This window comes from Spea bombifrons, chromosome 1 (genome assembly GCF_027358695.1).
Source record: "Spea bombifrons isolate aSpeBom1 chromosome 1, aSpeBom1.2.pri, whole genome shotgun sequence".
NCBI classification, from domain to species: Eukaryota; Metazoa; Chordata; class Amphibia; order Anura; family Pelobatidae; genus Spea; species Spea bombifrons.
This window is the reverse complement of record NC_071087.1, coordinates 164467572-164484886: the sequence shown is the minus strand read 5'-3', so window position 1 is coordinate 164484886 and position 17315 is coordinate 164467572. Positions and strand designations below refer to the sequence as shown.

Sequence of the window (17315 nt, the reverse complement as noted above, 5' to 3'; positions counted from 1 at the left end):
AGAACCTTCCGGTTCAAAACCAACAGCTTCTTCCTTTATGGGAGTAGAAAAGGGATAGGCGGCACCATCTTAAAAGCAACGGCCCACAGCGAAGAGCCGCGGCGACGTGTAGCGCTGCGAAGCTCGGGCTCGTCCGGGATTTGAACCCGGGACCTCTCGCACCCTAAGCGAGAATCATACCCCTAGACCAACGAGCCAGACCGTTAGCAGTGGCTCCGGGCCCAGAGTTGAGATGAAGAGAGACTTTCGCACAGGCGCTAAAAGGATGTCGAGTGCAGTCTTGATGGCGGCGGCGATGACGACAAAGCCACTGTCAGGGGAAACGTCCCATTGTAAAGCGACAGCATTTTCATCGAGACGGAGCAGAAAAGGTATTTTGGCAGCCTCCTCCTAAATGAGGCGGCGCGCGTTACGCAGACCGCTCAGGCCAACGGGCTCGTCCGGGATTTGAACCCGGGACCTCTCGCACCCAAAGCGAGAATCATACCCCTAGACCAACGAGCCAGACAGATATCGAGCTGGCCGCGGCGTGAGCCCGAATGAGCTGAAAGTTTAGCAGGGAAGCTAAAACAGACGTCCAGCGGCACGCCGGCGTCTGCAACCTTCCCGTCCCAAGGCAACCGCTTCTTCTTTAATGCAGAAGTACAGCGGGATTGGCGACAACTTCTTAAAAGAGACGCCTCGCAGAGAAGAGGCGCTGTCCAGCTTGGGCTCGTCCGGGATTTGAACCCGGGACCTCTCGCACCCGAAGCGAGAATCATACCCCTAGACCAACGAGCCAGAAACCTGTGTGTGCTCTGCCGCCGGACGTGTCGAACTCCTCGAGGATGGATTGTCACTGCAAGCATTCGCTGATGAAACTGCGCGACGATAAAAAAATAAAAAATAAATAAATAAATAATGATAACAACACAAAAAAAATAAAAGAAGAAGACGTAAAAAGCCAGGTTTCAGGGTCTAGCATTAAATGACCATTCCCCGTTTCAAAATGCATCCTTCGAGTCAGCACAAACCATGCCTTTCCAGTGTAGATTGGAGCCGAGGTAGTCGAATCGCCCCGTTTGCTGGAGGACGATTTTCCGTCATCTCAAGGAAAGGACGTAAAAGAGGGCGCGCACGAAAGCTGCTGTGTGGGCTCGTCCGGGATTTGAACCCGGGACCTCTCGCACCCTAAGCGAGAATCATACCCCTAGACCAACGAGCCAGACAGCTGGCAGCTGATCCGGGCCCGGTGATCGGAAGAAGAGAAAGTTTAGCAGGGAGGCTAAAGGGACGTCGAGCGACAAAGCCTCTCGCTCTCTGCAGCCAAGCACTGTCGAGAGAAACTTCCCATTGCAAAGCGACGGCACCCGAGTGGCATTTTCTCTGAGGCGGAGCAGAAAGGTAAGGGTCCTCCTAAAATAAGGCGGCGCTGAGCGCTCGGGCTCGTCCGGGATTTGAACCCGGGACCTCTCGCACCCAAAGCGAGAATCATACCCCTAGACCAACGAGCCAGACAGATAGTGAAAGTCCCCCGGCGTGAGCCCGAATGTTGACCGTCAGGAGAACCTTCCGGTTCAAAACCAACAGCTTCTTCCTTTATGGGAGTAGAAAAGGGATAGGCGGCACCATCTTAAAAGCAACGGCCCACAGCGAAGAGCCGCGGCGACGTGTAGCGCTGCGAAGCTCGGGCTCGTCCGGGATTTGAACCCGGGACCTCTCGCACCCTAAGCGAGAATCATACCCCTAGACCAACGAGCCAGACCGTTAGCAGTGGCTCCGGGCCCAGAGTTGAGATGAAGAGAGACTTTCGCACAGGCGCTAAAAGGATGTCGAGTGCAGTCTTGATGGCGGCGGCGATGACGACAAAGCCACTGTCAGGGGAAACGTCCCATTGTAAAGCGACAGCATTTTCATCGAGACGGAGCAGAAAAGGTATTTTGGCAGCCTCCTCCTAAATGAGGCGGCGCGCGTTACGCAGACCGCTCAGGCCAACGGGCTCGTCCGGGATTTGAACCCGGGACCTCTCGCACCCAAAGCGAGAATCATACCCCTAGACCAACGAGCCAGACAGATATCGAGCTGGCCGCGGCGTGAGCCCGAATGAGCTGAAAGTTTAGCAGGGAAGCTAAAACAGACGTCCAGCGGCACGCCGGCGTCTGCAACCTTCCCGTCCCAAGGCAACCGCTTCTTCTTTAATGCGGAAGTACAGCGGGATTGGCGACAACTTCTTAAAAGAGACGCCTCGCAGAGAAGAGGCGCTGTCCAGCTTGGGCTCGTCCGGGATTTGAACCCGGGACCTCTCGCACCCGAAGCGAGAATCATACCCCTAGACCAACGAGCCAGAAACCTGTGTGTGCTCTGCCGCCGGACGTGTCGAACTCCTCGAGGATGGATTGTCACTGCAAGCATTCGCTGATGAAACTGCGCGACGATAAAAAAATAAAAAATAAATAAATAAATAATGATAACAACACAAAAAAAATAAAAGAAGAAGACGTAAAAAGCCAGGTTTCAGGGTCTAGCATTAAATGACCATTCCCCGTTTCAAAATGCATCCTTCGAGTCAGCACAAACCATGCCTTTCCAGTGTAGATTGGAGCCGAGGTAGTCGAATCGCCCCGTTTGCTGGAGGACGATTTTCCGTCATCTCAAGGAAAGGACGTAAAAGAGGGCGCGCACGAAAGCTGCTGTGTGGGCTCGTCCGGGATTTGAACTCGGGACCTCTCGCACCCTAAGCGAGAATCATACCCCTAGACCAACGAGCCAGACAGCTGGCAGCTGATCCGGGCCCGGTGATCGGAAGAAGAGAAAGTTTAGCAGGGAGGCTAAAGGGACGTCGAGCGACAAAGCCTCTCGCTCTCTGCAGCCAAGCACTGTCGAGAGAAACTTCCCATTGCAAAGCGACGGCACCCGAGTGGCATTTTCTCTGAGGCGGAGCAGAAAGGTAAGGGTCCTCCTAAAATAAGGCGGCGCTGAGCGCTCGGGCTCGTCCGGGATTTGAACCCGGGACCTCTCGCACCCAAAGCGAGAATCATACCCCTAGACCAACGAGCCAGACAGATAGTGAAAGTCCCCCGGCGTGAGCCCGAATGTTGACCGTCAGGAGAACCTTCCGGTTCAAAACCAACAGCTTCTTCCTTTATGGGAGTAGAAAAGGGATAGGCGGCACCATCTTAAAAGCAACGGCCCACAGCGAAGAGCCGCGGCGACGTGTAGCGCTGCGAAGCTCGGGCTCGTCCGGGATTTGAACCCGGGACCTCTCGCACCCTAAGCGAGAATCATACCCCTAGACCAACGAGCCAGACCGTTAGCAGTGGCTCCGGGCCCAGAGTTGAGATGAAGAGAGACTTTCGCACAGGCGCTAAAAGGATGTCGAGTGCAGTCTTGATGGCGGCGGCGATGACGACAAAGCCACTGTCAGGGGAAACGTCCCATTGTAAAGCGACAGCATTTTCATCGAGACGGAGCAGAAAAGGTATTTTGGCAGCCTCCTCCTAAATGAGGCGGCGCGCGTTACGCAGACCGCTCAGGCCAACGGGCTCGTCCGGGATTTGAACCCGGGACCTCTCGCACCCAAAGCGAGAATCATACCCCTAGACCAACGAGCCAGACAGATATCGAGCTGGCCGCGGCGTGAGCCCGAATGAGCTGAAAGTTTAGCAGGGAAGCTAAAACAGACGTCCAGCGGCACGCCGGCGTCTGCAACCTTCCCGTCCCAAGGCAACCGCTTCTTCTTTAATGCGGAAGTACAGCGGGATTGGCGACAACTTCTTAAAAGAGACGCCTCGCAGAGAAGAGGCGCTGTCCAGCTTGGGCTCGTCCGGGATTTGAACCCGGGACCTCTCGCACCCGAAGCGAGAATCATACCCCTAGACCAACGAGCCAGAAACCTGTGTGTGCTCTGCCGCCGGACGTGTCGAACTCCTCGAGGATGGATTGTCACTGCAAGCATTCGCTGATGAAACTGCGCGACGATAAAAAAATAAAAAATAAATAAATAAATAATGATAACAACACAAAAAAAATAAAAGAAGAAGACGTAAAAAGCCAGGTTTCAGGGTCTAGCATTAAATGACCATTCCCCGTTTCAAAATGCATCCTTCGAGTCAGCACAAACCATGCCTTTCCAGTGTAGATTGGAGCCGAGGTAGTCGAATCGCCCCGTTTGCTGGAGGACGATTTTCCGTCATCTCAAGGAAAGGACGTAAAAGAGGGCGCGCACGAAAGCTGCTGTGTGGGCTCGTCCGGGATTTGAACCCGGGACCTCTCGCACCCTAAGCGAGAATCATACCCCTAGACCAACGAGCCAGACAGCTGGCAGCTGATCCGGGCCCGGTGATCGGAAGAAGAGAAAGTTTAGCAGGGAGGCTAAAGGGACGTCGAGCGACAAAGCCTCTCGCTCTCTGCAGCCAAGCACTGTCGAGAGAAACTTCCCATTGCAAAGCGACGGCACCCGAGTGGCATTTTCTCTGAGGCGGAGCAGAAAGGTAAGGGTCCTCCTAAAATAAGGCGGCGCTGAGCGCTCGGGCTCGTCCGGGATTTGAACCCGGGACCTCTCGCACCCAAAGCGAGAATCATACCCCTAGACCAACGAGCCAGACAGATAGTGAAAGTCCCCCGGCGTGAGCCCGAATGTTGACCGTCAGGAGAACCTTCCGGTTCAAAACCAACAGCTTCTTCCTTTATGGGAGTAGAAAAGGGATAGGCGGCACCATCTTAAAAGCAACGGCCCACAGCGAAGAGCCGCGGCGACGTGTAGCGCTGCGAAGCTCGGGCTCGTCCGGGATTTGAACCCGGGACCTCTCGCACCCTAAGCGAGAATCATACCCCTAGACCAACGAGCCAGACCGTTAGCAGTGGCTCCGGGCCCAGAGTTGAGATGAAGAGAGACTTTCGCACAGGCGCTAAAAGGATGTCGAGTGCAGTCTTGATGGCGGCGGCGATGACGACAAAGCCACTGTCAGGGGAAACGTCCCATTGTAAAGCGACAGCATTTTCATCGAGACGGAGCAGAAAAGGTATTTTGGCAGCCTCCTCCTAAATGAGGCGGCGCGCGTTACGCAGACCGCTCAGGCCAACAGGCTCGTCCGGGATTTGAACCCAGGACCTCTCGCACCCAAAGCGAGAATCATACCCCTAGACCAACGAGCCAGACAGATATCGAGCTGGCCGCGGCGTGAGCCCGAATGAGCTGAAAGTTTAGCAGGGAAGCTAAAACAGACGTCCAGCGGCACGCCGGCGTCTGCAACCTTCCCGTCCCAAGGCAACCGCTTCTTCTTTAATGCGGAAGTACAGCGGGATTGGCGACAACTTCTTAAAAGAGACGCCTCGCAGAGAAGAGGCGCTGTCCAGCTTGGGCTCGTCCGGGATTTGAACCCGGGACCTCTCGCACCCGAAGCGAGAATCATACCCCTAGACCAACGAGCCAGAAACCTGTGTGTGCTCTGCCGCCGGACGTGTCGAACTCCTCGAGGATGGATTGTCACTGCAAGCATTCGCTGATGAAACTGCGCGACGATAAAAAAATAAAAAATAAATAAATAAATAATGATAACAACACAAAAAAAATAAAAGAAGAAGACGTAAAAAGCCAGGTTTCAGGGTCTAGCATTAAATGACCATTCCCCGTTTCAAAATGCATCCTTCGAGTCAGCACAAACCATGCCTTTCCAGTGTAGATTGGAGCCGAGGTAGTCGAATCGCCCCGTTTGCTGGAGGACGATTTTCCGTCATCTCAAGGAAAGGACGTAAAAGAGGGCGCGCACGAAAGCTGCTGTGTGGGCTCGTCCGGGATTTGAACTCGGGACCTCTCGCACCCTAAGCGAGAATCATACCCCTAGACCAACGAGCCAGACAGCTGGCAGCTGATCCGGGCCCGGTGATCGGAAGAAGAGAAAGTTTAGCAGGGAGGCTAAAGGGACGTCGAGCGACAAAGCCTCTCGCTCTCTGCAGCCAAGCACTGTCGAGAGAAACTTCCCATTGCAAAGCGACGGCACCCGAGTGGCATTTTCTCTGAGGCGGAGCAGAAAGGTAAGGGTCCTCCTAAAATAAGGCGGCGCTGAGCGCTCGGGCTCGTCCGGGATTTGAACCCGGGACCTCTCGCACCCAAAGCGAGAATCATACCCCTAGACCAACGAGCCAGACAGATAGTGAAAGTCCCCCGGCGTGAGCCCGAATGTTGACCGTCAGGAGAACCTTCCGGTTCAAAACCAACAGCTTCTTCCTTTATGGGAGTAGAAAAGGGATAGGCGGCACCATCTTAAAAGCAACGGCCCACAGCGAAGAGCCGCGGCGACGTGTAGCGCTGCGAAGCTCGGGCTCGTCCGGGATTTGAACCCGGGACCTCTCGCACCCTAAGCGAGAATCATACCCCTAGACCAACGAGCCAGACCGTTAGCAGTGGCTCCGGGCCCAGAGTTGAGATGAAGAGAGACTTTCGCACAGGCGCTAAAAGGATGTCGAGTGCAGTCTTGATGGCGGCGGCGATGACGACAAAGCCACTGTCAGGGGAAACGTCCCATTGTAAAGCGACAGCATTTTCATCGAGACGGAGCAGAAAAGGTATTTTGGCAGCCTCCTCCTAAATGAGGCGGCGCGCGTTACGCAGACCGCTCAGGCCAACGGGCTCGTCCGGGATTTGAACCCGGGACCTCTCGCACCCAAAGCGAGAATCATACCCCTAGACCAACGAGCCAGACAGATATCGAGCTGGCCGCGGCGTGAGCCCGAATGAGCTGAAAGTTTAGCAGGGAAGCTAAAACAGACGTCCAGCGGCACGCCGGCGTCTGCAACCTTCCCGTCCCAAGGCAACCGCTTCTTCTTTAATGCGGAAGTACAGCGGGATTGGCGACAACTTCTTAAAAGAGACGCCTCGCAGAGAAGAGGCGCTGTCCAGCTTGGGCTCGTCCGGGATTTGAACCCGGGACCTCTCGCACCCGAAGCGAGAATCATACCCCTAGACCAACGAGCCAGAAACCTGTGTGTGCTCTGCCGCCGGACGTGTCGAACTCCTCGAGGATGGATTGTCACTGCAAGCATTCGCTGATGAAACTGCGCGACGATAAAAAAATAAAAAATAAATAAATAAATAATGATAACAACACAAAAAAAATAAAAGAAGAAGACGTAAAAAGCCAGGTTTCAGGGTCTAGCATTAAATGACCATTCCCCGTTTCAAAATGCATCCTTCGAGTCAGCACAAACCATGCCTTTCCAGTGTAGATTGGAGCCGAGGTAGTCGAATCGCCCCGTTTGCTGGAGGACGATTTTCCGTCATCTCAAGGAAAGGACGTAAAAGAGGGCGCGCACGAAAGCTGCTGTGTGGGCTCGTCCGGGATTTGAACCCGGGACCTCTCGCACCCTAAGCGAGAATCATACCCCTAGACCAACGAGCCAGACAGCTGGCAGCTGATCCGGGCCCGGTGATCGGAAGAAGAGAAAGTTTAGCAGGGAGGCTAAAGGGACGTCGAGCGACAAAGCCTCTCGCTCTCTGCAGCCAAGCACTGTCGAGAGAAACTTCCCATTGCAAAGCGACGGCACCCGAGTGGCATTTTCTCTGAGGCGGAGCAGAAAGGTAAGGGTCCTCCTAAAATAAGGCGGCGCTGAGCGCTCGGGCTCGTCCGGGATTTGAACCCGGGACCTCTCGCACCCAAAGCGAGAATCATACCCCTAGACCAACGAGCCAGACAGATAGTGAAAGTCCCCCGGCGTGAGCCCGAATGTTGACCGTCAGGAGAACCTTCCGGTTCAAAACCAACAGCTTCTTCCTTTATGGGAGTAGAAAAGGGATAGGCGGCACCATCTTAAAAGCAACGGCCCACAGCGAAGAGCCGCGGCGACGTGTAGCGCTGCGAAGCTCGGGCTCGTCCGGGATTTGAACCCGGGACCTCTCGTACCCTAAGCGAGAATCATACCCCTAGACCAACGAGCCAGACCGTTAGCAGTGGCTCCGGGCCCAGAGTTGAGATGAAGAGAGACTTTCGCACAGGCGCTAAAAGGATGTCGAGTGCAGTCTTGATGGCGGCGGCGATGACGACAAAGCCACTGTCAGGGGAAACGTCCCATTGTAAAGCGACAGCATTTTCATCGAGACGGAGCAGAAAAGGTATTTTGGCAGCCTCCTCCTAAATGAGGCGGCGCGCGTTACGCAGACCGCTCAGGCCAACGGGCTCGTCCGGGATTTGAACCCGGGACCTCTCGCACCCAAAGCGAGAATCATACCCCTAGACCAACGAGCCAGACAGATATCGAGCTGGCCGCGGCGTGAGCCCGAATGAGCTGAAAGTTTAGCAGGGAAGCTAAAACAGACGTCCAGCGGCACGCCGGCGTCTGCAACCTTCCCGTCCCAAGGCAACCGCTTCTTCTTTAATGCGGAAGTACAGCGGGATTGGCGACAACTTCTTAAAAGAGACGCCTCGCAGAGAAGAGGCGCTGTCCAGCTTGGGCTCGTCCGGGATTTGAACCCGGGACCTCTCGCACCCGAAGCGAGAATCATACCCCTAGACCAACGAGCCAGAAACCTGTGTGTGCTCTGCCGCCGGACGTGTCGAACTCCTCGAGGATGGATTGTCACTGCAAGCATTCGCTGATGAAACTGCGCGACGATAAAAAAATAAAAAATAAATAAATAAATAACGATAACAACACAAAAAAAATAAAAGAAGAAGACGTAAAAAGCCAGGTTTCAGGGTCTAGCATTAAATGACCATTCCCCGTTTCAAAATGCATCCTTCGAGTCAGCACAAACCATGCCTTTCCAGTGTAGATTGGAGCCGAGGTAGTCGAATCGCCCCGTTTGCTGGAGGACGATTTTCCGTCATCTCAAGGAAAGGACGTAAAAGAGGGCGCGCACGAAAGCTGCTGTGTGGGCTCGTCCGGGATTTGAACCCGGGACCTCTCGCACCCTAAGCGAGAATCATACCCCTAGACCAACGAGCCAGACAGCTGGCAGCTGATCCGGGCCCGGTGATCGGAAGAAGAGAAAGTTTAGCAGGGAGGCTAAAGGGACGTCGAGCGACAAAGCCTCTCGCTCTCTGCAGCCAAGCACTGTCGAGAGAAACTTCCCATTGCAAAGCGACGGCACCCGAGTGGCATTTTCTCTGAGGCGGAGCAGAAAGGTAAGGGTCCTCCTAAAATAAGGCGGCGCTGAGCGCTCGGGCTCGTCCGGGATTTGAACCCGGGACCTCTCGCACCCAAAGCGAGAATCATACCCCTAGACCAACGAGCCAGACAGATAGTGAAAGTCCCCCGGCGTGAGCCCGAATGTTGACCGTCAGGAGAACCTTCCGGTTCAAAACCAACAGCTTCTTCCTTTATGGGAGTAGAAAAGGGATAGGCGGCACCGTCTTAAAAGCAACGGCCCACAGCGAAGAGCCGCGGCGACGTGTAGCGCTGCGAAGCTCGGGCTCGTCCGGGATTTGAACCCGGGACCTCTCGTACCCTAAGCGAGAATCATACCCCTAGACCAACGAGCCAGACCGTTAGCAGTGGCTCCGGGCCCAGAGTTGAGATGAAGAGAGACTTTCGCACAGGCGCTAAAAGGATGTCGAGTGCAGTCTTGATGGCGGCGGCGATGACGACAAAGCCACTGTCAGGGGAAACGTCCCATTGTAAAGCGACAGCATTTTCATCGAGACGGAGCAGAAAAGGTATTTTGGCAGCCTCCTCCTAAATGAGGCGGCGCGCGTTACGCAGACCGCTCAGGCCAACGGGCTCGTCCGGGATTTGAACCCGGGACCTCTCGCACCCAAAGCGAGAATCATACCCCTAGACCAACGAGCCAGACAGATATCGAGCTGGCCGCGGCGTGAGCCCGAATGAGCTGAAAGTTTAGCAGGGAAGCTAAAACAGACGTCCAGCGGCACGCCGGCGTCTGCAACCTTCCCGTCCCAAGGCAACCGCTTCTTCTTTAATGCGGAAGTACAGCGGGATTGGCGACAACTTCTTAAAAGAGACGCCTCGCAGAGAAGAGGCGCTGTCCAGCTTGGGCTCGTCCGGGATTTGAACCCGGGACCTCTCGCACCCGAAGCGAGAATCATACCCCTAGACCAACGAGCCAGAAACCTGTGTGTGTTCTGCCGCCGGACGTGTCGAACTCCTCGAGGATGGATTGTCACTGCAAGCATTCGCTGATGAAACTGCGCGACGATAAAAAAATAAAAAATAAATAAATAAATAACGATAACAACACAAAAAAAATAAAAGAAGAAGACGTAAAAAGCCAGGTTTCAGGGTCTAGCATTAAATGACCATTCCCCGTTTCAAAATGCATCCTTCGAGTCAGCACAAACCATGCCTTTCCAGTGTAGATTGGAGCCGAGGTAGTCGAATCGCCCCGTTTGCTGGAGGACGATTTTCCGTCATCTCAAGGAAAGGACGTAAAAGAGGGCGCGCACGAAAGCTGCTGTGTGGGCTCGTCCGGGATTTGAACTCGGGACCTCTCGCACCCTAAGCGAGAATCATACCCCTAGACCAACGAGCCAGACAGCTGGCAGCTGATCCGGGCCCGGTGATCGGAAGAAGAGAAAGTTTAGCAGGGAGGCTAAAGGGACGTCGAGCGACAAAGCCTCTCGCTCTCTGCAGCCAAGCACTGTCGAGAGAAACTTCCCATTGCAAAGCGACGGCACCCGAGTGGCATTTTCTCTGAGGCGGAGCAGAAAGGTAAGGGTCCTCCTAAAATAAGGCGGCGCTGAGCGCTCGGGCTCGTCCGGGATTTGAACCCGGGACCTCTCGCACCCAAAGCGAGAATCATACCCCTAGACCAACGAGCCAGACAGATAGTGAAAGTCCCCCGGCGTGAGCCCGAATGTTGACCGTCAGGAGAACCTTCCGGTTCAAAACCAACAGCTTCTTCCTTTATGGGAGTAGAAAAGGGATAGGCGGCACCATCTTAAAAGCAACGGCCCACAGCGAAGAGCCGCGGCGACGTGTAGCGCTGCGAAGCTCGGGCTCGTCCGGGATTTGAACCCGGGACCTCTCGCACCCTAAGCGAGAATCATACCCCTAGACCAACGAGCCAGACCGTTAGCAGTGGCTCCGGGCCCAGAGTTGAGATGAAGAGAGACTTTCGCACAGGCGCTAAAAGGATGTCGAGTGCAGTCTTGATGGCGGCGGCGATGACGACAAAGCCACTGTCAGGGGAAACGTCCCATTGTAAAGCGACAGCATTTTCATCGAGACGGAGCAGAAAAGGTATTTTGGCAGCCTCCTCCTAAATGAGGCGGCGCGCGTTACGCAGACCGCTCAGGCCAACGGGCTCGTCCGGGATTTGAACCCGGGACCTCTCGCACCCAAAGCGAGAATCATACCCCTAGACCAACGAGCCAGACAGATATCGAGCTGGCCGCGGCGTGAGCCCGAATGAGCTGAAAGTTTAGCAGGGAAGCTAAAACAGACGTCCAGCGGCACGCCGGCGTCTGCAACCTTCCCGTCCCAAGGCAACCGCTTCTTCTTTAATGCGGAAGTACAGCGGGATTGGCGACAACTTCTTAAAAGAGACGCCTCGCAGAGAAGAGGCGCTGTCCAGCTTGGGCTCGTCCGGGATTTGAACCCGGGACCTCTCGCACCCGAAGCGAGAATCATACCCCTAGACCAACGAGCCAGAAACCTGTGTGTGCTCTGCCGCCGGACGTGTCGAACTCCTCGAGGATGGATTGTCACTGCAAGCATTCGCTGATGAAACTGCGCGACGATAAAAAAATAAAAAATAAATAAATAAATAATGATAACAACACAAAAAAAATAAAAGAAGAAGACGTAAAAAGCCAGGTTTCAGGGTCTAGCATTAAATGACCATTCCCCGTTTCAAAATGCATCCTTCGAGTCAGCACAAACCATGCCTTTCCAGTGTAGATTGGAGCCGAGGTAGTCGAATCGCCCCGTTTGCTGGAGGACGATTTTCCGTCATCTCAAGGAAAGGACGTAAAAGAGGGCGCGCACGAAAGCTGCTGTGTGGGCTCGTCCGGGATTTGAACCCGGGACCTCTCGCACCCTAAGCGAGAATCATACCCCTAGACCAACGAGCCAGACAGCTGGCAGCTGATCCGGGCCCGGTGATCGGAAGAAGAGAAAGTTTAGCAGGGAGGCTAAAGGGACGTCGAGCGACAAAGCCTCTCGCTCTCTGCAGCCAAGCACTGTCGAGAGAAACTTCCCATTGCAAAGCGACGGCACCCGAGTGGCATTTTCTCTGAGGCGGAGCAGAAAGGTAAGGGTCCTCCTAAAATAAGGCGGCGCTGAGCGCTCGGGCTCGTCCGGGATTTGAACCCGGGACCTCTCGCACCCAAAGCGAGAATCATACCCCTAGACCAACGAGCCAGACAGATAGTGAAAGTCCCCCGGCGTGAGCCCGAATGTTGACCGTCAGGAGAACCTTCCGGTTCAAAACCAACAGCTTCTTCCTTTATGGGAGTAGAAAAGGGATAGGCGGCACCATCTTAAAAGCAACGGCCCACAGCGAAGAGCCGCGGCGACGTGTAGCGCTGCGAAGCTCGGGCTCGTCCGGGATTTGAACCCGGGACCTCTCGCACCCTAAGCGAGAATCATACCCCTAGACCAACGAGCCAGACCGTTAGCAGTGGCTCCGGGCCCAGAGTTGAGATGAAGAGAGACTTTCGCACAGGCGCTAAAAGGATGTCGAGTGCAGTCTTGATGGCGGCGGCGATGACGACAAAGCCACTGTCAGGGGAAACGTCCCATTGTAAAGCGACAGCATTTTCATCGAGACGGAGCAGAAAAGGTATTTTGGCAGCCTCCTCCTAAATGAGGCGGCGCGCGTTACGCAGACCGCTCAGGCCAACGGGCTCGTCCGGGATTTGAACCCGGGACCTCTCGCACCCAAAGCGAGAATCATACCCCTAGACCAACGAGCCAGACAGATATCGAGCTGGCCGCGGCGTGAGCCCGAATGAGCTGAAAGTTTAGCAGGGAAGCTAAAACAGACGTCCAGCGGCACGCCGGCGTCTGCAACCTTCCCGTCCCAAGGCAACCGCTTCTTCTTTAATGCGGAAGTACAGCGGGATTGGCGACAACTTCTTAAAAGAGACGCCTCGCAGAGAAGAGGCGCTGTCCAGCTTGGGCTCGTCCGGGATTTGAACCCGGGACCTCTCGCACCCGAAGCGAGAATCATACCCCTAGACCAACGAGCCAGAAACCTGTGTGTGCTCTGCCGCCGGACGTGTCGAACTCCTCGAGGATGGATTGTCACTGCAAGCATTCGCTGATGAAACTGCGCGACGATAAAAAAATAAAAAATAAATAAATAAATAATGATAACAACACAAAAAAAATAAAAGAAGAAGACGTAAAAAGCCAGGTTTCAGGGTCTAGCATTAAATGACCATTCCCCGTTTCAAAATGCATCCTTCGAGTCAGCACAAACCATGCCTTTCCAGTGTAGATTGGAGCCGAGGTAGTCGAATCGCCCCGTTTGCTGGAGGACGATTTTCCGTCATCTCAAGGAAAGGACGTAAAAGAGGGCGCGCACGAAAGCTGCTGTGTGGGCTCGTCCGGGATTTGAACTCGGGACCTCTCGCACCCTAAGCGAGAATCATACCCCTAGACCAACGAGCCAGACAGCTGGCAGCTGATCCGGGCCCGGTGATCGGAAGAAGAGAAAGTTTAGCAGGGAGGCTAAAGGGACGTCGAGCGACAAAGCCTCTCGCTCTCTGCAGCCAAGCACTGTCGAGAGAAACTTCCCATTGCAAAGCGACGGCACCCGAGTGGCATTTTCTCTGAGGCGGAGCAGAAAGGTAAGGGTCCTCCTAAAATAAGGCGGCGCTGAGCGCTCGGGCTCGTCCGGGATTTGAACCCGGGACCTCTCGCACCCAAAGCGAGAATCATACCCCTAGACCAACGAGCCAGACAGATAGTGAAAGTCCCCTGGCGTGAGCCCGAATGTTGACCGTCAGGAGAACCTTCCGGTTCAAAACCAACAGCTTCTTCCTTTATGGGAGTAGAAAAGGGATAGGCGGCACCATCTTAAAAGCAACGGCCCACAGCGAAGAGCCGCGGCGACGTGTAGCGCTGCGAAGCTCGGGCTCGTCCGGGATTTGAACCCGGGACCTCTCGCACCCTAAGCGAGAATCATACCCCTAGACCAACGAGCCAGACCGTTAGCAGTGGCTCCGGGCCCAGAGTTGAGATGAAGAGAGACTTTCGCACAGGCGCTAAAAGGATGTCGAGTGCAGTCTTGATGGCGGCGGCGATGACGACAAAGCCACTGTCAGGGGAAACGTCCCATTGTAAAGCGACAGCATTTTCATCGAGACGGAGCAGAAAAGGTATTTTGGCAGCCTCCTCCTAAATGAGGCGGCGCGCGTTACGCAGACCGCTCAGGCCAACGGGCTCGTCCGGGATTTGAACCCGGGACCTCTCGCACCCAAAGCGAGAATCATACCCCTAGACCAACGAGCCAGACAGATATCGAGCTGGCCGCGGCGTGAGCCCGAATGAGCTGAAAGTTTAGCAGGGAAGCTAAAACAGACGTCCAGCGGCACGCCGGCGTCTGCAACCTTCCCGTCCCAAGGCAACCGCTTCTTCTTTAATGCAGAAGTACAGCGGGATTGGCGACAACTTCTTAAAAGAGACGCCTCGCAGAGAAGAGGCGCTGTCCAGCTTGGGCTCGTCCGGGATTTGAACCCGGGACCTCTCGCACCCGAAGCGAGAATCATACCCCTAGACCAACGAGCCAGAAACCTGTGTGTGCTCTGCCGCCGGACGTGTCGAACTCCTCGAGGATGGATTGTCACTGCAAGCATTCGCTGATGAAACTGCGCGACGATAAAAAAATAAAAAATAAATAAATAAATAATGATAACAACACAAAAAAAATAAAAGAAGAAGACGTAAAAAGCCAGGTTTCAGGGTCTAGCATTAAATGACCATTCCCCGTTTCAAAATGCATCCTTCGAGTCAGCACAAACCATGCCTTTCCAGTGTAGATTGGAGCCGAGGTAGTCGAATCGCCCCGTTTGCTGGAGGACGATTTTCCGTCATCTCAAGGAAAGGACGTAAAAGAGGGCGCGCACGAAAGCTGCTGTGTGGGCTCGTCCGGGATTTGAACCCGGGACCTCTCGCACCCTAAGCGAGAATCATACCCCTAGACCAACGAGCCAGACAGCTGGCAGCTGATCCGGGCCCGGTGATCGGAAGAAGAGAAAGTTTAGCAGGGAGGCTAAAGGGACGTCGAGCGACAAAGCCTCTCGCTCTCTGCAGCCAAGCACTGTCGAGAGAAACTTCCCATTGCAAAGCGACGGCACCCGAGTGGCATTTTCTCTGAGGCGGAGCAGAAAGGTAAGGGTCCTCCTAAAATAAGGCGGCGCTGAGCGCTCGGGCTCGTCCGGGATTTGAACCCGGGACCTCTCGCACCCAAAGCGAGAATCATACCCCTAGACCAACGAGCCAGACAGATAGTGAAAGTCCCCTGGCGTGAGCCCGAATGTTGACCGTCAGGAGAACCTTCCGGTTCAAAACCAACAGCTTCTTCCTTTATGGGAGTAGAAAAGGGATAGGCGGCACCATCTTAAAAGCAACGGCCCACAGCGAAGAGCCGCGGCGACGTGTAGCGCTGCGAAGCTCGGGCTCGTCCGGGATTTGAACCCGGGACCTCTCGCACCCTAAGCGAGAATCATACCCCTAGACCAACGAGCCAGACCGTTAGCAGTGGCTCCGGGCCCAGAGTTGAGATGAAGAGAGACTTTCGCACAGGCGCTAAAAGGATGTCGAGTGCAGTCTTGATGGCGGCGGCGATGACGACAAAGCCACTGTCAGGGGAAACGTCCCATTGTAAAGCGACAGCATTTTCATCGAGACGGAGCAGAAAAGGTATTTTGGCAGCCTCCTCCTAAATGAGGCGGCGCGCGTTACGCAGACCGCTCAGGCCAACGGGCTCGTCCGGGATTTGAACCCGGGACCTCTCGCACCCAAAGCGAGAATCATACCCCTAGACCAACGAGCCAGACAGATATCGAGCTGGCCGCGGCGTGAGCCCGAATGAGCTGAAAGTTTAGCAGGGAAGCTAAAACAGACGTCCAGCGGCACGCCGGCGTCTGCAACCTTCCCGTCCCAAGGCAACCGCTTCTTCTTTAATGCAGAAGTACAGCGGGATTGGCGACAACTTCTTAAAAGAGACGCCTCGCAGAGAAGAGGCGCTGTCCAGCTTGGGCTCGTCCGGGATTTGAACCCGGGACCTCTCGCACCCGAAGCGAGAATCATACCCCTAGACCAACGAGCCAGAAACCTGTGTGTGCTCTGCCGCCGGACGTGTCGAACTCCTCGAGGATGGATTGTCACTGCAAGCATTCGCTGATGAAACTGCGCGACGATAAAAAAATAAAAAATAAATAAATAAATAATGATAACAACACAAAAAAAATAAAAGAAGAAGACGTAAAAAGCCAGGTTTCAGGGTCTAGCATTAAATGACCATTCCCCGTTTCAAAATGCATCCTTCGAGTCAGCACAAACCATGCCTTTCCAGTGTAGATTGGAGCCGAGGTAGTCGAATCGCCCCGTTTGCTGGAGGACGATTTTCCGTCATCTCAAGGAAAGGACGTAAAAGAGGGCGCGCACGAAAGCTGCTGTGTGGGCTCGTCCGGGATTTGAACCCGGGACCTCTCGCACCCTAAGCGAGAATCATACCCCTAGACCAACGAGCCAGACAGCTGGCAGCTGATCCGGGCCCGGTGATCGGAAGAAGAGAAAGTTTAGCAGGGAGGCTAAAGGGACGTCGAGCGACAAAGCCTCTCGCTCTCTGCAGCCAAGCACTGTCGAGAGAAACTTCCCATTGCAAAGCGACGGCACCCGAGTGGCATTTTCTCTGAGGCGGAGCAGAAAGGTAAGGGTCCTCCTAAAATAAGGCGGCGCTGAGCGCTCGGGCTCGTCCGGGATTTGAACCCGGGACCTCTCGCACCCAAAGCGAGAATCATACCCCTAGACCAACGAGCCAGACAGATAGTGAAAGTCCCCCGGCGTGAGCCCGAATGTTGACCGTCAGGAGAACCTTCCGGTTCAAAACCAACAGCTTCTTCCTTTATGGGAGTAGAAAAGGGATAGGCGGCACCATCTTAAAAGCAACGGCCCACAGAGAAGAGCCGCGGCGACGTGTAGCGCTGCCAAGCTTGGGGGGGGAACAACAACAACAACAACAACAACAACAACAACAACAACAACAACAACAACAACAACAACAACAACAACAACAACAACAACAACAACAACAACAACAACAACAACAACAACAACAACAACAACAACAACAACAACAACAACAACAACAACAACAACAACAACAACAACAACAACAACAACAACAACAACAACAACAACAACAACAACAA

General features: G+C 54.4%; 55 non-coding genes across 55 annotated transcripts; all 55 read right to left on the bottom strand.

Annotated features, from left to right (window-relative positions):
* Positions 1-125: 125 nt before the first annotated feature.
* Positions 126-197, bottom strand: TRNAP-AGG (transfer RNA proline (anticodon AGG)). The gene has a single exon. It is a non-coding gene; the product is annotated as a tRNA-Pro (tRNA).
* Positions 198-432: 235 nt separating this feature from the next.
* TRNAP-UGG (transfer RNA proline (anticodon UGG)) lies at positions 433-504 on the bottom strand. Its single transcript has one exon. It is a non-coding gene; the product is annotated as a tRNA-Pro (tRNA).
* A 204-nt stretch (positions 505-708) lies between these two features.
* Positions 709-780, bottom strand: TRNAP-CGG (transfer RNA proline (anticodon CGG)). The gene has a single exon. It is a non-coding gene; the product is annotated as a tRNA-Pro (tRNA).
* A 352-nt stretch (positions 781-1132) lies between these two features.
* On the bottom strand, positions 1133-1204 carry TRNAP-AGG (transfer RNA proline (anticodon AGG)). The gene has a single exon. It is a non-coding gene; the product is annotated as a tRNA-Pro (tRNA).
* Positions 1205-1421: 217 nt separating this feature from the next.
* On the bottom strand, positions 1422-1493 carry TRNAP-UGG (transfer RNA proline (anticodon UGG)). Its single transcript has one exon. It is a non-coding gene; the product is annotated as a tRNA-Pro (tRNA).
* A 175-nt stretch (positions 1494-1668) lies between these two features.
* TRNAP-AGG (transfer RNA proline (anticodon AGG)) lies at positions 1669-1740 on the bottom strand. The gene has a single exon. It is a non-coding gene; the product is annotated as a tRNA-Pro (tRNA).
* Positions 1741-1975: 235 nt separating this feature from the next.
* Positions 1976-2047, bottom strand: TRNAP-UGG (transfer RNA proline (anticodon UGG)). The gene has a single exon. It is a non-coding gene; the product is annotated as a tRNA-Pro (tRNA).
* Positions 2048-2251: 204 nt separating this feature from the next.
* Positions 2252-2323, bottom strand: TRNAP-CGG (transfer RNA proline (anticodon CGG)). Its single transcript has one exon. It is a non-coding gene; the product is annotated as a tRNA-Pro (tRNA).
* Positions 2324-2675: 352 nt separating this feature from the next.
* Positions 2676-2747, bottom strand: TRNAP-AGG (transfer RNA proline (anticodon AGG)). The gene has a single exon. It is a non-coding gene; the product is annotated as a tRNA-Pro (tRNA).
* Positions 2748-2964: 217 nt separating this feature from the next.
* Positions 2965-3036, bottom strand: TRNAP-UGG (transfer RNA proline (anticodon UGG)). The gene has a single exon. It is a non-coding gene; the product is annotated as a tRNA-Pro (tRNA).
* A 175-nt stretch (positions 3037-3211) lies between these two features.
* Positions 3212-3283, bottom strand: TRNAP-AGG (transfer RNA proline (anticodon AGG)). The gene has a single exon. It is a non-coding gene; the product is annotated as a tRNA-Pro (tRNA).
* A 235-nt stretch (positions 3284-3518) lies between these two features.
* Positions 3519-3590, bottom strand: TRNAP-UGG (transfer RNA proline (anticodon UGG)). Its single transcript has one exon. It is a non-coding gene; the product is annotated as a tRNA-Pro (tRNA).
* Positions 3591-3794: 204 nt separating this feature from the next.
* TRNAP-CGG (transfer RNA proline (anticodon CGG)) lies at positions 3795-3866 on the bottom strand. The gene has a single exon. It is a non-coding gene; the product is annotated as a tRNA-Pro (tRNA).
* Positions 3867-4218: 352 nt separating this feature from the next.
* On the bottom strand, positions 4219-4290 carry TRNAP-AGG (transfer RNA proline (anticodon AGG)). Its single transcript has one exon. It is a non-coding gene; the product is annotated as a tRNA-Pro (tRNA).
* Positions 4291-4507: 217 nt separating this feature from the next.
* TRNAP-UGG (transfer RNA proline (anticodon UGG)) lies at positions 4508-4579 on the bottom strand. Its single transcript has one exon. It is a non-coding gene; the product is annotated as a tRNA-Pro (tRNA).
* Positions 4580-4754: 175 nt separating this feature from the next.
* TRNAP-AGG (transfer RNA proline (anticodon AGG)) lies at positions 4755-4826 on the bottom strand. Its single transcript has one exon. It is a non-coding gene; the product is annotated as a tRNA-Pro (tRNA).
* A 235-nt stretch (positions 4827-5061) lies between these two features.
* TRNAP-UGG (transfer RNA proline (anticodon UGG)) lies at positions 5062-5133 on the bottom strand. The gene has a single exon. It is a non-coding gene; the product is annotated as a tRNA-Pro (tRNA).
* A 204-nt stretch (positions 5134-5337) lies between these two features.
* Positions 5338-5409, bottom strand: TRNAP-CGG (transfer RNA proline (anticodon CGG)). The gene has a single exon. It is a non-coding gene; the product is annotated as a tRNA-Pro (tRNA).
* A 352-nt stretch (positions 5410-5761) lies between these two features.
* Positions 5762-5833, bottom strand: TRNAP-AGG (transfer RNA proline (anticodon AGG)). Its single transcript has one exon. It is a non-coding gene; the product is annotated as a tRNA-Pro (tRNA).
* Positions 5834-6050: 217 nt separating this feature from the next.
* Positions 6051-6122, bottom strand: TRNAP-UGG (transfer RNA proline (anticodon UGG)). Its single transcript has one exon. It is a non-coding gene; the product is annotated as a tRNA-Pro (tRNA).
* Positions 6123-6297: 175 nt separating this feature from the next.
* Positions 6298-6369, bottom strand: TRNAP-AGG (transfer RNA proline (anticodon AGG)). Its single transcript has one exon. It is a non-coding gene; the product is annotated as a tRNA-Pro (tRNA).
* Positions 6370-6604: 235 nt separating this feature from the next.
* TRNAP-UGG (transfer RNA proline (anticodon UGG)) lies at positions 6605-6676 on the bottom strand. The gene has a single exon. It is a non-coding gene; the product is annotated as a tRNA-Pro (tRNA).
* A 204-nt stretch (positions 6677-6880) lies between these two features.
* On the bottom strand, positions 6881-6952 carry TRNAP-CGG (transfer RNA proline (anticodon CGG)). The gene has a single exon. It is a non-coding gene; the product is annotated as a tRNA-Pro (tRNA).
* A 352-nt stretch (positions 6953-7304) lies between these two features.
* TRNAP-AGG (transfer RNA proline (anticodon AGG)) lies at positions 7305-7376 on the bottom strand. Its single transcript has one exon. It is a non-coding gene; the product is annotated as a tRNA-Pro (tRNA).
* A 217-nt stretch (positions 7377-7593) lies between these two features.
* Positions 7594-7665, bottom strand: TRNAP-UGG (transfer RNA proline (anticodon UGG)). Its single transcript has one exon. It is a non-coding gene; the product is annotated as a tRNA-Pro (tRNA).
* A 175-nt stretch (positions 7666-7840) lies between these two features.
* TRNAP-AGG (transfer RNA proline (anticodon AGG)) lies at positions 7841-7912 on the bottom strand. Its single transcript has one exon. It is a non-coding gene; the product is annotated as a tRNA-Pro (tRNA).
* A 235-nt stretch (positions 7913-8147) lies between these two features.
* On the bottom strand, positions 8148-8219 carry TRNAP-UGG (transfer RNA proline (anticodon UGG)). Its single transcript has one exon. It is a non-coding gene; the product is annotated as a tRNA-Pro (tRNA).
* A 204-nt stretch (positions 8220-8423) lies between these two features.
* On the bottom strand, positions 8424-8495 carry TRNAP-CGG (transfer RNA proline (anticodon CGG)). The gene has a single exon. It is a non-coding gene; the product is annotated as a tRNA-Pro (tRNA).
* A 352-nt stretch (positions 8496-8847) lies between these two features.
* On the bottom strand, positions 8848-8919 carry TRNAP-AGG (transfer RNA proline (anticodon AGG)). The gene has a single exon. It is a non-coding gene; the product is annotated as a tRNA-Pro (tRNA).
* A 217-nt stretch (positions 8920-9136) lies between these two features.
* On the bottom strand, positions 9137-9208 carry TRNAP-UGG (transfer RNA proline (anticodon UGG)). Its single transcript has one exon. It is a non-coding gene; the product is annotated as a tRNA-Pro (tRNA).
* A 175-nt stretch (positions 9209-9383) lies between these two features.
* TRNAP-AGG (transfer RNA proline (anticodon AGG)) lies at positions 9384-9455 on the bottom strand. Its single transcript has one exon. It is a non-coding gene; the product is annotated as a tRNA-Pro (tRNA).
* A 235-nt stretch (positions 9456-9690) lies between these two features.
* On the bottom strand, positions 9691-9762 carry TRNAP-UGG (transfer RNA proline (anticodon UGG)). The gene has a single exon. It is a non-coding gene; the product is annotated as a tRNA-Pro (tRNA).
* Positions 9763-9966: 204 nt separating this feature from the next.
* On the bottom strand, positions 9967-10038 carry TRNAP-CGG (transfer RNA proline (anticodon CGG)). The gene has a single exon. It is a non-coding gene; the product is annotated as a tRNA-Pro (tRNA).
* Positions 10039-10390: 352 nt separating this feature from the next.
* Positions 10391-10462, bottom strand: TRNAP-AGG (transfer RNA proline (anticodon AGG)). The gene has a single exon. It is a non-coding gene; the product is annotated as a tRNA-Pro (tRNA).
* Positions 10463-10679: 217 nt separating this feature from the next.
* Positions 10680-10751, bottom strand: TRNAP-UGG (transfer RNA proline (anticodon UGG)). The gene has a single exon. It is a non-coding gene; the product is annotated as a tRNA-Pro (tRNA).
* A 175-nt stretch (positions 10752-10926) lies between these two features.
* TRNAP-AGG (transfer RNA proline (anticodon AGG)) lies at positions 10927-10998 on the bottom strand. Its single transcript has one exon. It is a non-coding gene; the product is annotated as a tRNA-Pro (tRNA).
* Positions 10999-11233: 235 nt separating this feature from the next.
* TRNAP-UGG (transfer RNA proline (anticodon UGG)) lies at positions 11234-11305 on the bottom strand. The gene has a single exon. It is a non-coding gene; the product is annotated as a tRNA-Pro (tRNA).
* A 204-nt stretch (positions 11306-11509) lies between these two features.
* Positions 11510-11581, bottom strand: TRNAP-CGG (transfer RNA proline (anticodon CGG)). Its single transcript has one exon. It is a non-coding gene; the product is annotated as a tRNA-Pro (tRNA).
* A 352-nt stretch (positions 11582-11933) lies between these two features.
* TRNAP-AGG (transfer RNA proline (anticodon AGG)) lies at positions 11934-12005 on the bottom strand. The gene has a single exon. It is a non-coding gene; the product is annotated as a tRNA-Pro (tRNA).
* Positions 12006-12222: 217 nt separating this feature from the next.
* On the bottom strand, positions 12223-12294 carry TRNAP-UGG (transfer RNA proline (anticodon UGG)). The gene has a single exon. It is a non-coding gene; the product is annotated as a tRNA-Pro (tRNA).
* A 175-nt stretch (positions 12295-12469) lies between these two features.
* Positions 12470-12541, bottom strand: TRNAP-AGG (transfer RNA proline (anticodon AGG)). Its single transcript has one exon. It is a non-coding gene; the product is annotated as a tRNA-Pro (tRNA).
* Positions 12542-12776: 235 nt separating this feature from the next.
* On the bottom strand, positions 12777-12848 carry TRNAP-UGG (transfer RNA proline (anticodon UGG)). Its single transcript has one exon. It is a non-coding gene; the product is annotated as a tRNA-Pro (tRNA).
* A 204-nt stretch (positions 12849-13052) lies between these two features.
* Positions 13053-13124, bottom strand: TRNAP-CGG (transfer RNA proline (anticodon CGG)). Its single transcript has one exon. It is a non-coding gene; the product is annotated as a tRNA-Pro (tRNA).
* Positions 13125-13476: 352 nt separating this feature from the next.
* TRNAP-AGG (transfer RNA proline (anticodon AGG)) lies at positions 13477-13548 on the bottom strand. Its single transcript has one exon. It is a non-coding gene; the product is annotated as a tRNA-Pro (tRNA).
* Positions 13549-13765: 217 nt separating this feature from the next.
* Positions 13766-13837, bottom strand: TRNAP-UGG (transfer RNA proline (anticodon UGG)). Its single transcript has one exon. It is a non-coding gene; the product is annotated as a tRNA-Pro (tRNA).
* Positions 13838-14012: 175 nt separating this feature from the next.
* On the bottom strand, positions 14013-14084 carry TRNAP-AGG (transfer RNA proline (anticodon AGG)). Its single transcript has one exon. It is a non-coding gene; the product is annotated as a tRNA-Pro (tRNA).
* Positions 14085-14319: 235 nt separating this feature from the next.
* On the bottom strand, positions 14320-14391 carry TRNAP-UGG (transfer RNA proline (anticodon UGG)). Its single transcript has one exon. It is a non-coding gene; the product is annotated as a tRNA-Pro (tRNA).
* A 204-nt stretch (positions 14392-14595) lies between these two features.
* On the bottom strand, positions 14596-14667 carry TRNAP-CGG (transfer RNA proline (anticodon CGG)). Its single transcript has one exon. It is a non-coding gene; the product is annotated as a tRNA-Pro (tRNA).
* Positions 14668-15019: 352 nt separating this feature from the next.
* On the bottom strand, positions 15020-15091 carry TRNAP-AGG (transfer RNA proline (anticodon AGG)). The gene has a single exon. It is a non-coding gene; the product is annotated as a tRNA-Pro (tRNA).
* A 217-nt stretch (positions 15092-15308) lies between these two features.
* Positions 15309-15380, bottom strand: TRNAP-UGG (transfer RNA proline (anticodon UGG)). Its single transcript has one exon. It is a non-coding gene; the product is annotated as a tRNA-Pro (tRNA).
* A 175-nt stretch (positions 15381-15555) lies between these two features.
* On the bottom strand, positions 15556-15627 carry TRNAP-AGG (transfer RNA proline (anticodon AGG)). The gene has a single exon. It is a non-coding gene; the product is annotated as a tRNA-Pro (tRNA).
* A 235-nt stretch (positions 15628-15862) lies between these two features.
* On the bottom strand, positions 15863-15934 carry TRNAP-UGG (transfer RNA proline (anticodon UGG)). Its single transcript has one exon. It is a non-coding gene; the product is annotated as a tRNA-Pro (tRNA).
* A 204-nt stretch (positions 15935-16138) lies between these two features.
* TRNAP-CGG (transfer RNA proline (anticodon CGG)) lies at positions 16139-16210 on the bottom strand. The gene has a single exon. It is a non-coding gene; the product is annotated as a tRNA-Pro (tRNA).
* Positions 16211-16562: 352 nt separating this feature from the next.
* Positions 16563-16634, bottom strand: TRNAP-AGG (transfer RNA proline (anticodon AGG)). Its single transcript has one exon. It is a non-coding gene; the product is annotated as a tRNA-Pro (tRNA).
* A 217-nt stretch (positions 16635-16851) lies between these two features.
* Positions 16852-16923, bottom strand: TRNAP-UGG (transfer RNA proline (anticodon UGG)). The gene has a single exon. It is a non-coding gene; the product is annotated as a tRNA-Pro (tRNA).
* Between the last annotated feature and the right edge of the window lie 392 nt (positions 16924-17315).